This window comes from Tupaia chinensis, unplaced genomic scaffold (genome assembly GCF_000334495.1).
Source record: "Tupaia chinensis unplaced genomic scaffold, TupChi_1.0 Scaffold143673_1, whole genome shotgun sequence".
In the NCBI taxonomy this organism is placed as follows: Eukaryota; Metazoa; Chordata; class Mammalia; order Scandentia; family Tupaiidae; genus Tupaia; species Tupaia belangeri.
In genome coordinates, this window is record NW_006203521.1 from 146242 (window position 1) to 158875 (window position 12634).

Sequence of the window (12634 nt, forward strand, 5' to 3'; positions counted from 1 at the left end):
GCTGGTGATCCCTTCTCCTCTATTTTGCTCTCAGGGTCTTGGGCACGCATTCACATGCGCCCAGCGTGAGTTTTAAGTTGTCATGTCTGGGACTTGAACTATGGTCAACTACATGGAAGTCCAGTGACATAACTCTTATGCCACCTGCTGGTTCCTGTACACTGCTTCTCTCTTCCTTTCTTTCTTTTTAAGAGATTTTCTGCTATAAAAAGTATGTGCTTGCTGGAGAGACAGAAGGTAAGAAATCACCCCACCCCATCCACTGGGAGGACAGCCATGCCACAATCCCTTCTCTTCCATTCTCTTCTTGTGTTCTTGAGCACACACACACTATGCTCAACTTGAGTTTTAAGCTTCTGGGTCTGGGACTCGAACTGTGGTCAATTACATAGGAGTCCAGTGACATAACCATTATACTATCTGCTAGTCATCATTTCTTAATAATATGCAATTCCCATGAACTTTCTAAAGAGTTCTCAAGTTATATCCAGGAGATATAATAGCACTAAGAGAATATTTATATCACCAACTCCCACTTGTTTGCTTTGATTTGATTTCTCTCATTTCTACCACCAGTGAATTTTCTCTTCTTTCCTTTAATTATGTGTTACAGTTTTTTTCTTGTTATGTATTCCATTTCAAAGTTTCTAGTGTATATGCATGTAATGGGGATATCTGTCAGCTTGGTTTGCCATACTGCCAGTAGTCAGTTTTTTTTAACACTCCAAAGTATATTCTCAAACTTTTTTCCCTATACAACTCCTTCTCTATCCCCATCTTCACTCATTTAAAATCTATAGATTAATTTAGTAGTAATATATCTTTTTACTACAGATACCCACCCCTGTCCCTTCTGGAAGTCTTTCCTTCTCACTACCAACACTACAAATATTAAAAACTGAAAAATAAGGAAAAGGAGTTAATAACAGGAAAGATAAATACTGGTTAATTCAGCTGCAACCTGAAGTTCACAGCAAAAAAATTCAAATTCAAGGAACTACAGGACTTACATGCATATCAGAGAATCTTTAACTTCTCATTTGTCAACACTGTCTTGTTGTAAAGCACTCAAAGCTCAGTTATAAAAGTACTTTATTAAAATCTGTGCTGAGGTAAAGAATCTGCTAAATGTCTACATAGATCTCATAATAAATCACCATCGACTGTTCTGAGAATCACACACAATGACAGAAGATACATACAAAGGAATCATTCTGGAAAAATTACTTGGCTACTACTGTGATAAGAAAAAAAGAAAGTTAAAAAAGAAAAGACCCTCTAATCATTAGTGTTCTTTTCTTCATCTTTTGAATTTCTACAGTACTGAATATGCACTATGCAGTTCTAACTATACCTTACTTGACTGTCATAAAAATTATCTTTGAATTATATGCCCTATTCTCTACCAAAATTATAATCTCAGAAGGCAAAGGCCTTCTTCTATATTCTTCCTCAGTATTTAGGTTGGTGCCCAGTAAGTACTCAATATTGATTCCCATTAAAGGGAGGACCCTTTCATTTTACTCAATTCAAGGTTTTTTTCTGGAAAGCCATCACCAGTGGGGCTATGATGACCTTATATAAATCTTGGTCTTTAAAAGGAACTACCTCACCTTCTTACTATGTCTGAATATACAAACTCATTTATCTAGATGTCCCTTTTTTGGTTCTCTCCTGAATTATGGAGTATTCCCCAAGATAGACTTGGCAAAGATGAAGCTAACAAATAATACTTACTATGCAAATAATGAATAAAGCTAATTCATTGTTGCTGCCAAACTAGTTCCAATCCAAGAATCACAAAATCATGAAGGCTTAGTTATGGTTTTGTGCCAACAGGAATTAAGGAGTCAGCAGGTGGTATAGTGGTTGAAGTGCTGGACTTCCATATGGCCAATATCAGTTTGAGTCCCAGACCTGGCAGCTTGTAAATCACAACAAGTACAGGTGTGTATGTGCCCGAATCCCAGGAGGAGAATGGAGAAGGGACTGTGGTGTGGCCATACCCTTTTTGGAGGTGATTTGTCACTTTCCTTCTCTCTTTCTCCAGTGAGTGCACACACCCTATGGCGAAAACTTTTTTTAAAAAAAAGTGTTCAAAATAAATTTTTTTTTTGCTAATTTTTTTCACTTTTATAAATAATTGCTCAATGCCAGTATTCAGATGCCAAGTGGTTATCTAATAATAAAAAATAATTAAGGAGGCTCGCAGGTGGCATAACAGTTAAGGTGCAGGACTCCCAAAGGTCAGCCATGATTCAAGTCCCAGACCTGGTGGCTTCAAACATGCTGGGCACATATGTGTGCATTTCTAAAATATTAAGAGGAGAATAGAGGAGAATAGAGGAGATGGGATTACGGTGTGGCTACTTCCCCTTGTGGGTGATTTCTTGTTTTCTGTCTTCCTGGCAAGCGCACAGGACCTAAAATAAAAATTGCTAAAATAACAACAACAACAAAAAAACAACACAAAAAACCTCAGTACCCAAAATGTCCAATTTTAACTACAACGTAGAAGTTTCTAACCAAAGGGGCCAGCAGTTGGCATGGTAGTTAAGGCACTAGACTCCCACATGGCCAACTATAGTTGGAATCCTAAACCTGGCAACTTGCTTTCTCATTTTCCCTCTCTCTAGTGTGCGGACGTGCCCTATAGCAAATTTTTTAAAATAAGAAGAAATAAAATTAAAGAAATAATTCTTAAAAAGTTTCTAACTGAAAAGCTTAATTTTTTAGGGAACCAGCAGTTAGCGTAATGGCTATGTCGCTGGACTCCCACGTAGTCGACTGCGGTTCGCATCCCGGACCCGGTGGCTTAAAACTCATGCCGGGCGCGTGTGCGTGTGTGCCCAAGATCCCGAGAGGAGAATGGAGGAGAAGGGATTGCGGCGTGACCATCCCCTCTGGGGGGTGATTTCTTGCTTTCTGTCTCTATGTCTCTGTCTGTCTGGCGAGCGCACACGCCCTATAGCAAAAACCTCTCCAAAAAACAAACAAAAAGGCTTAATTTTTAGATAGAAAAAATGCTCTAAGCCCAGAGAAGTTTAATAGAAATATTAGGTAATTGGGAAAGTCATGACACATTTTTCTGTTTTTCTACGTAAAAACGCATCATGACTTTCTCCACAGAATACTATCCATATACATAATTTAAACATTTTCCAGTAGCAGGGCCAGCAGGTGGTGTGGTAGTTAAGGCACATGGGTTCCCACACGGGCAACCATGGTTCAAGCTCTAGACCCAGCAGCTTGAAAATCACACAGGGCATGTGTGCATGCATGCCCAAATTCCAAAGGAGCATGGAGAAGGGACTGCAGCAATGGTTATCCCCTCCAGGGGGTGATTTATCACTTTCCCACTCACTGTCTCTGTCTCTAATGGTGAGCGCATATGCCCTAAGGCAAAAAATAAATACATAAATAATTTCCAGTAGCTATATTTAAAAACTATAAAATGAATTTTAATATATTTTACTCAACCCATACCTAAAATATTGCTACAACATGTAATCAATAAGATTATTTCTGAAATAGTTTATATTTTTTTCATACTGAATCTTTAAATTTAATATGTATTTTTAACTCAGAATATCATTTCAGACTTGCCATAATTCAAGTGTTCAAGAGCCACATGTAGCTAGTAGTTACCCTAACTGAACAGTGCAAAAATAAACACAACACACACACCTTTTATTAATTCTGTATCAGTTGTCTTAAAAGATAAAAAATATCATGTAATTTATAAGAATGCTTTATACACATATAATTAAAATTTACTTGATAATTTCTAGATTTTACCATACATTTTATATAAATACACTACAGTCTTCTCTTGCTGTGTTGCCCTGGCAGGCCTCAAAGTCACGATCTTCCTGCCTCAGCCTTCTGTTTAACTGGGACAGGTGTGCACTTCCATGGGTAGCTAGGTTCTTCATTTTAAGAGGAACTACAAGGATAGATAATGGCTTCTAGAGAATAAACATAACTCTTTAACTTAAAAATCTTTAGCATCTTTGTTATTTAACAGCACTGCAAATTTGTATGAGGATTCAAAGAATCCTAAGTCTCTTAAGTCTGTCCATTCTGAGGCTAGTGGAATATTATCAATTTTATATAATTTTATAACTACCTTAAAGATACTATGAATTGGCTGGGGTTTAATATGTTTTTATTTTAGATTATAAATTACTTCTTAAAGTTAGGAAGTAGTTCACGGAATTTAACTTACAGAAGTTTCTCCCCCACACACAGATACTATAATACTATATAGACTGTAATTCCGAATTACTTACCTCCCACAGTCACAGATCAGACTGAAAACTTAGACAGACCTGTGCTATTAACAACTGTGTGTTTAGAAACAGTTCCCAGTCTCACAGTATAAAGAACCACACTTAACAACTGTTTCTAACACAGTTGGGAACTATCACAGCTTTATTTCAACTACTAAAAAAATTCACAAACTAAAATCAAGACAACATTTTGAAGATTTTAGAATTTAAATATTTTATTTAATACATTTAAATATTTTAAGATAGGACACAAATAACTATAAAAAGCTTTTTAAAAACTTGCCTTGCTATAATCAGATGTTTCTGACTATATTTTATATATAATTATAAACTTTAACAGTCTTCAGAAACTAAATCTTTGATATTATAAAGAACTACTGAAAACTCCTATAAGGTTTCCTTTCACTAAAAGATATTTAGACATATTCATATGAAACTACCTGCCATAAAGTATACTCAACAAATATTTACAGACTGAGTGAAGGGGACCAGCAGATAGTGTAATGGTTATGTCACTGGACACCAACATAGTTGACCACGGTTTGAATCCTGGAACCAGCAGCTGAAACTCACGCTGAGTGTGTGTGCGTGCATGTCCAAAATCCCAAAAGGAGGATGGAGAAGGGATTGCTGCCTGGCCACCCCACCTCTAGGGGGTGATCTCACTTTTTCTCTCTTTCTCTCTGGGGAGCCCTATAGTGAAAATCTCTAGAAAAGAAAAAAGAATGGGCACCTAACGCTCATTAGGGTTAAGTGAAACACTAAAGTTTAAAAAGCCAGTAAGTGGTTGCAAAATGTTTAGGTCAATGAACTCTAAGTATAATGTTTTCGTTTTTATTTTTCACTACAAAGCAATCTGGATGTTTTTTAAAAAACAATGTTGAGGGGGACTAGCAGTTAGCATAATGGCTATGTCGCTGGACTCCCATGTAGTCGACCATGGTTCACGTCCTGGACCCGGTGGCTTAAAACTCACACCAGGCGCGTGTGCGTGCGTGCCCAAGATCCCGAGAGGAGAATGGATTGTGGCATGGCCACTCCCCCGGGGGGATGATTTCTCACTTTTTGTCTCTCTGTCTCTCTCTGTCTGGTGAGTGCATGCACCCTATGGCAAAAACCTCTCCAAAAAAAATGATGTTGAGGACTAGCAGATGGCATAGCGGTTACCCTATGGGCTCCCACATGACCAACCGTAGTTTAAGTGGTTGGGCCCAGTGGCGTGAAACTCTTACCAGATGCGTGTGTGTGTCCAAAATCCTGGGAGAAGAATTGAGGAGAAGGAATTGTGGTGTTGCCATCCCCCTTGGGGGGTGATTTCTCTCTGTCTCTCTGTCTTTCTCTCTCTTTGATAAGGGTACGCACCCTATAGCAATAATCTCTCTTCCTAAAAAACAAAAGCAAAAACAAACCCCAAATCCTTATTTTCCTTTGATCTTTTGGTATTATAAATATCATAACATGCAGATTGTAGCACAATGATTTGTCTTTTTTTGTTTAGAGATTTTTGCTAGAGGGCACTTGTGTTCATCAGAGAGACAGAAAGAGAAATCACTGCCCTGGGAAGATGGCTACATTGCAATCCCTTCTCCTTTATTCTTCTCTAGGGATTTTGGGCACGCACCTACACACACCCAGCATGAGTTTTAAACCCCGTGGTCCACTATGTAGGGGTCCAGCAATGTTACCATTACACCATCTACTACTTCTGTAGCACAATGATTAAGGATACACGCTCTGGAAAGATGGCATGTGGCTCTTGGATAGAAGTTTGGTTTGGCAGTCCTGTAATCTCAGAAGTTCCTAAGCTTTTTTTAAAAAATAATTATTAATTATTATTATCTTAATTTGTTATAGAGCATATGCGCTTACCAGAGAGAGAGAAACCGAGAGAGAGAGAGAGAGAGAGAAAGTAAGCCACTAGGTCCAGGACTCAAACCAGTCAGTCATGAGGGTGTCAAGTGCTTTAACCACCACACCACCTGCTGGCCACTCCTTAAATTCTTACTGATTTCAATTCATTCATAAAATGGTAGGTAATCATGGCACTTACCTTATATGAAGATTATATAAGATTTTTAACACTTAACACAGTAACTGGCAGAGACAATATTACAACATTAGCTATTATCATAATCAATAGGATACCGAAAGTTAGCAAGCTGTACTCAAAATATCTTCTAAATTCTACCTAGAAGCTTTAAAAAAGAAATTTTCCAACTCTATCTTCTAAAAACTATTATAAGATGGCCCAGCCTCAGTAGTGCAGGTAATATCATACCAAAGCGAAGTGCTAAAAGTGACACAGTCAACTGTGGATTTAGTTTCTGAGTGGATCTGAAATATTCTAGACCTGATGAACTGGAGGGCTGTGGAAAGGAGATTATGGTGTGATGAGACACTGTAAGGATGCATTTGTATCTCACTCTGATGACAAAAATCAAATAAACCTTAAAATTCTATGAGATAGAAATAATGACTTCCATGTGGGATCTTCAAAAAGTTCATATGGGTGGGACTAGCAGGTTGTGTGGTGGTTAAGGCACTGGACACTCCACATGGCCTACCATGGTTCGAGTCCAGGACCTGTGGCTTGCTTTCTCACTTTCCCTCTCTCTTTCTCTCTGGTCAAATTAATATATATTTAAAAATTAAATAAATAATTTTTTAAAAAGTTCATAGGGGCTACAGTTTGAATCTTTGGCCCAGCCAGCCTGAAACATCTCTGGCATACACACGAGCACTCGAGATGTGATTGGCTAGAAGACTGGGAGAGTGGGACTGCAGCATGACCAGACAGTTCATAGAAAATAAGTCTTATGCAAAAAACCAAAAACAAACAAACAAATCCCAAAAAACTATGGACAGATATCAAAAAATGTTGTGATAAATAGATAAACTATAACTCCATTTTCTCACAAGTCCTTGGTATTATGAAATATTAATCATGATTAGTTTTTAGAATGGTTCTCTTTCTTTATTAATGACAGAAGGAGCACACGTGTACACAAGACAGAAAGCATCCTCTAGTGGAGTCTGGTCAAGTTGCAATCGACCTTCCGTTCTCCACCCTGTCAGGATCTTGGGCATGTAGCGTGTACACTTGGTGTGTGTGTGTGTCCCCCCACCTCCCGCCCCTGCCCCAAGCTGCCAGGTACCTGAGACTCTTGAACCCTGGTCAACTATATGGGAATCAGCTTCCTCTGGGTAGAATTTAACAGATGGACTATGGGATCAGCCCTAGAATGGTTCTCAAAGAACAAAAAGTGTTAAATCCATAAATACCGAGGGCTCACTGCATATAAAAATGAATACTATCAGGGGCTGGTAGGTAGCATGGTGGTTGGGGTGCTGGACTCCCACACGGTCAACTTTGGTTCGAGTCCCAGACCTGGCGGCTTTCTGTCTTTCTCTCTCTCTCACTCTATCCCTCTCTGGTCAAATTAAAAAAGAGAGAGAGAGAGGAAGGGAGGGAGGGAGAGAGAGAAAGAGAGAGAAAGAGAAAAAGAAAGAAAAAAAAAACTGTCCCCTAAGAAGTATCAGTAGTGCAATCAATCAGGAGGTGTGGTGGTTAAGGTGGCTGGATCCCACATGGTCAGCTGTATAGTTTGAACCCTGGACCCAGAGACTTGAAACGCATGCCAGGCACATGTGTGTGCATGCCCAAAAATCCCAAGAGAAGAATGGAGGAGAAGGGATTGCAATGAGACCATCTCCTCTGGAGGGTGCTTTCTCATTTTCTTTCTGTCTCTACAGTGAGCAAATGCAGCCTATAGCAAATTAACAATAACAACAACAAAAAAGCATCAGTAGTTATTTTAGGAGGGTATACAATTATCCCAACAATCCTGCCACAGTTTCAAACTATTGCATTATTTTCTCTCTTTTTTTAAATACTTATTTTAAATTTTATTTACTTATTCTTTTTATTTATTTATTTTTTTTAAATTTTGACCAGACACACACACACACACTGGAGAGAGGTAGAACCGTGGTTGGCCATGTGGGAATATCCAGCGCCTTAACCACTACGCCACTTGCTGGCCCCTATTGGATTATTTTCTAACTACAGAAGTATGTTCTGTTAGAAATGCTGAACGATAAAGAAAAATACATCAAAGGGGGAAAAGGTTACTGAAAATCCTACCACGGTTAGTCACTATTAATGTTTTCTTTTTTTAAAAGAGATTTTGGCTATGGGGGTGCATGTGCTTGCAGGAGAGACAGAGAGACAGAAAGCAAGAAATCACTCGCCCCACACAGTGGGGATGCCATGACATAATCCTCCTCCATTCTTTTCACAGGATCTTGGGAATGCATATACGCCCAGTGTGAGTTTCAAGCTCCTGGGTCTGGGACTCAAAACTGTGGTCAGCCATGTCCAGCGTCATAACTATCATACCATCTGCTGGTCCCTTGCCATTAATGTTTAAGAATATTCTTCTAGTTATTTTTCCCTATACAAATTACAGAATGTAATTTAGGGACCAGAGGATAGCATAATGGTTACATTGCTAGACTCCCATGTAGTCGACAGTGGTTCGAGTCCTAGACCTGGTGACTTAAAACTCACACTTGGTGCAGGTGTATGTGTGTCCAAGATCACAGGAGGAGAATGGACTGCGGTGTACCTACCCATACAGGGGGTAATTTCTCGTTTTCTGTCTCTTAGTCTCTCCAGCAAGCACACTGAAACACTGAATGTCCTGCTTTTCATTGTGCTTTATATTTCTACCATACTATAAGTATGAAATATGTTTTCTATACATGTCATAAAAATTTTTTGAAACATGGTTTTTAATGGCTACGGGACATATGGTTCATGACTTATTTAACCAGCCCCTTGTTATAGCTTTTGCTTCTTTTTTTTTTATTTTTTATTCTTAGCCATAGTGTAAACTCTTGCATCATGAAAAAGTTACATTTTAAGACTAGATAAGATTTTTGACAATGGTCTGAAGTTATTCAGAGTCAAAAAAGATCATTTATCAAGCTAGGACATTTTATAGTTAACATTTATTAAAGTACTTTTTATTCCCATTTTACAAATGCAGGTACTGAATCTTAGGAGAAATTAACATTTTAGAAGTCAAAGAATAGCAAAGGCTGAGATTTTATTCTGGAATCCAGTCTCAACATCTATTCCTGTATTACCACCTTATTAAGAGCAAAATCAATACAATAACACAAGCTAACAATGGTAATAATGTGTACCATATTTGATCAATGTATCAGGCATTATAATCTTATTTTACATATATTATACCTATATTTTTACAAAGGAAGACCTAGTTATTACTAGTTCAATTTTTCTATTCTGTTCCTAGGACATGTAAATTTTATGTATCGGTGCCCTTATTCACTGTGATCTTCCTGCTTAGAACATCCATCTTTTTTTCTCTATACTCATGTGTTGCTGTTCAGTGTTCGAACTCCATATTCTCTATAAAGTCCTTCATAATCTTCCTATCTGAAAATCCTTTTTAAGTATAATATGAAAAAGTCAAGTCAAATGTGAAGCATTAAAAAGAAAATTCTACCTAGTTGTATAAATTTGGACAAGTAGGGTTCAATACTGGACTCAGTGGCTTGAAAAATGTTGATGAACATATGTGGGTGCGTAACCAAAATCCCTAAAGAAGAGTGGGGAAGGGACTGCAGCATGACCATCCCCAATGGGAGGTGCTTTCTTGTGTGTTCTCTTAATCTTTCTCCAGCAAGCACAATAGGCCCTCTAGCAAATTTTTAAAAAGAATTATTTATTTAATTTTTATTTATTCATTCATTTAATTTGACAAAAGAGAGAAAGTGAGAAAGCAAGCTACCAGGTCCAGGACTCGAACTGTGGTCAGTCAGGTGGGAGTGTCCAGTGCTTTAACCACCATGCCACCTGCTGGCCCTGCCCTCTAGCAAATTTGAAAAATGAAAAACTTTCAAATACTGTTGTAACATTTATCAAATCTATTAAAAAAATATTTGTTGTTGTTATTAATTTAACCAAAGAGACAGAGAGAGAAGGGGAAAGTGAGAAAGCAAGCCACCACGTCTGGGACTTAAACCATGGTTGGCCATGTGGGGAGTCCAGCACCTTAACCACCATACCATCTGCTGGCTCCAAACCTATTGTTAAAAGATGGTTTAAAGAGAGGACCAGCAGGTGGCGTGGTGGTTAAGGCGCTGGCCACTCCCACATGGCTGACCAGGGTTCAAGTCCTGAATCTGGTGGCTTGCTTTCTCACTTCCTCTCTCTCTCACTCTCACCCACTGTCTCTTCCTGGTCACATTAAAAAAATAAATGAATGAATAAATAAAATAAATAATTATTTTTTTTTAAAAAAAGATGGTTTAAAGGACCAGCAGATGGCATAGTGGTTAAACTGCTGGACTCTGACCGTGGTTCAAGTCCCAGATCCAGTGGCTTTGAAACACACCCCAACACGCTGGGCATGTGTGCTTGAGTGTCCAAAATTCTGAGAGGAGAATGGAGGAGAAGGGACTGTGGCATAGCTATCCCCGCCAGGGGGGTGATTTCTCATTTCTGACTGTCTGTCTCTCTGGCAAGTGCACATGCCCTATAGCAAAATCTCTCTCTCTCTCAAAAAAAAAAAAAAAAAAAAGAAAAAAAAGAAAAAGGATATGGTTTAGTAACAATGTGAATGTGTACATGTGTACAAAGGGATCAAAAAATTGCTGGCGGACCTGCAGCCACGGTTGTTAAGGAGGCTGGATCCCATACAGCCAATTGCACAGTTCAAATCCTGGACCTACAGACTCAAAAAATATGCCAGATATGTGTGTAAGCCCCAAACTTTGAAAGGGGAAATGGAGAAGCTACTGTGATGTGACCATACTTGATGAAGGGTACTTTTTTACTTTCCTCCTCTCTCTCTCTTCCTCTGGCAAGATCATGTGCCCCCTGGTTAACTAAAAAAAAAAGTTGATAGAAAAATGTAATTAAAAAGTAAAAATATAAACTTTCGTTTTCAACATAAGCTTCATCATGTTCAAGACATTTTCATAACCAATGATACAAATCATTTAGTTCATCCTAAAGAAAAACTAAGGGTCCTGGGAATTTTACCATGCACATACACTCTTTTTCATATTATTTTCTGAAGAAAAATGAGTGGCCTTTAAATACTTTCTAAAATTAGGAAACAAAAATCAGTAGTCAAATCAACATTGTAATGTGGATGCCTGCTTTTCTATCAAAACTCTTACAAAACTGCCACTGTTTGATGAAAGAAATGAGCAGGAGCATTCTCATGGTAAAGGACTCTCTGGTGAAGCTTTCCCAAGTATTTTTCTGCAAAAGCTTCAACTAACTTTTTCAAAATACTCTCATAAAATGTAGATGTTAAAATTTGTTGGCCTTCCAGAAAGTCAACCAGAGAAATGTCTTGGGCATCAGAAAAAAACTGTTACTATGACCTTAGCTCTTCATTAGTCCACATTTGTTTTGGCCATTTCTAGCTCTCAGTAGTTATTGCTTTGATTGTAATTTATCTTCAGGATCATACTGGGAAAGCCATGTACCATGTCCTGTTACAATTCTTTCAAGAAATGCTTCAGGATCTTGACCCCATTTGTTTAAAGTTCCATTAAAGCTCTGTTCTTGTCTGCAGCTGAATGGGGCACAATAGTTTTGGCACCCAACGAACAGAATATAGAAATTTTGAGACATGTAGAAAATTACAAAGTTGGGGCCAGCAGGTAGTATTTGGTGGTTGATTCCCACATGACAGGCTGTGTTGCAAGACTAGACCTGGTGGCTTGTTTTTTCACTTTCCCTCTCTCTGTCTATTTCTGGTCAAATTAAAAAGATAATAATGATGAGGGACCAGCAGATGGCATAACGGTTACACTGCTGGACTCCCCACATGGTCAGCTGTGGTCTGACCCGGCAGCTTGGGACTTATGCTGGGTGATTGTGTAAGTGTGCCCAAAATTCCGAGAGAATGGAGCAGAGGGGATTGTGGCATGGCTGGCCATTCCAGGGGAATGATTTCTCATATTCTGCCTCTCTGTCTCTCCTGTGAGTGCACATTCCCTATAGCAAAAATTTCTCTTAAAAAAAATAGTAACAGGGACTGGCAGGTAGTGTGTTGGTTAAGGGCACTGGATTCACACATGGCTGACAGCAGTTCAAGTCCTGGACCTGGCAGCTTACTTTCTCACTTTCCTTCTCTCTGTCTCTCTCTCTTACTCTATCCCTCTCTGGTCAAATTAAAATAAATAAATAATTAAAGTTAAATAAAATAATTCTTTAAAAAATAATGAATAAAATTACATAAAATGACTTTTTAAGATTTATTTTATTTATTTTAAAAAATTTGACCAGAGAG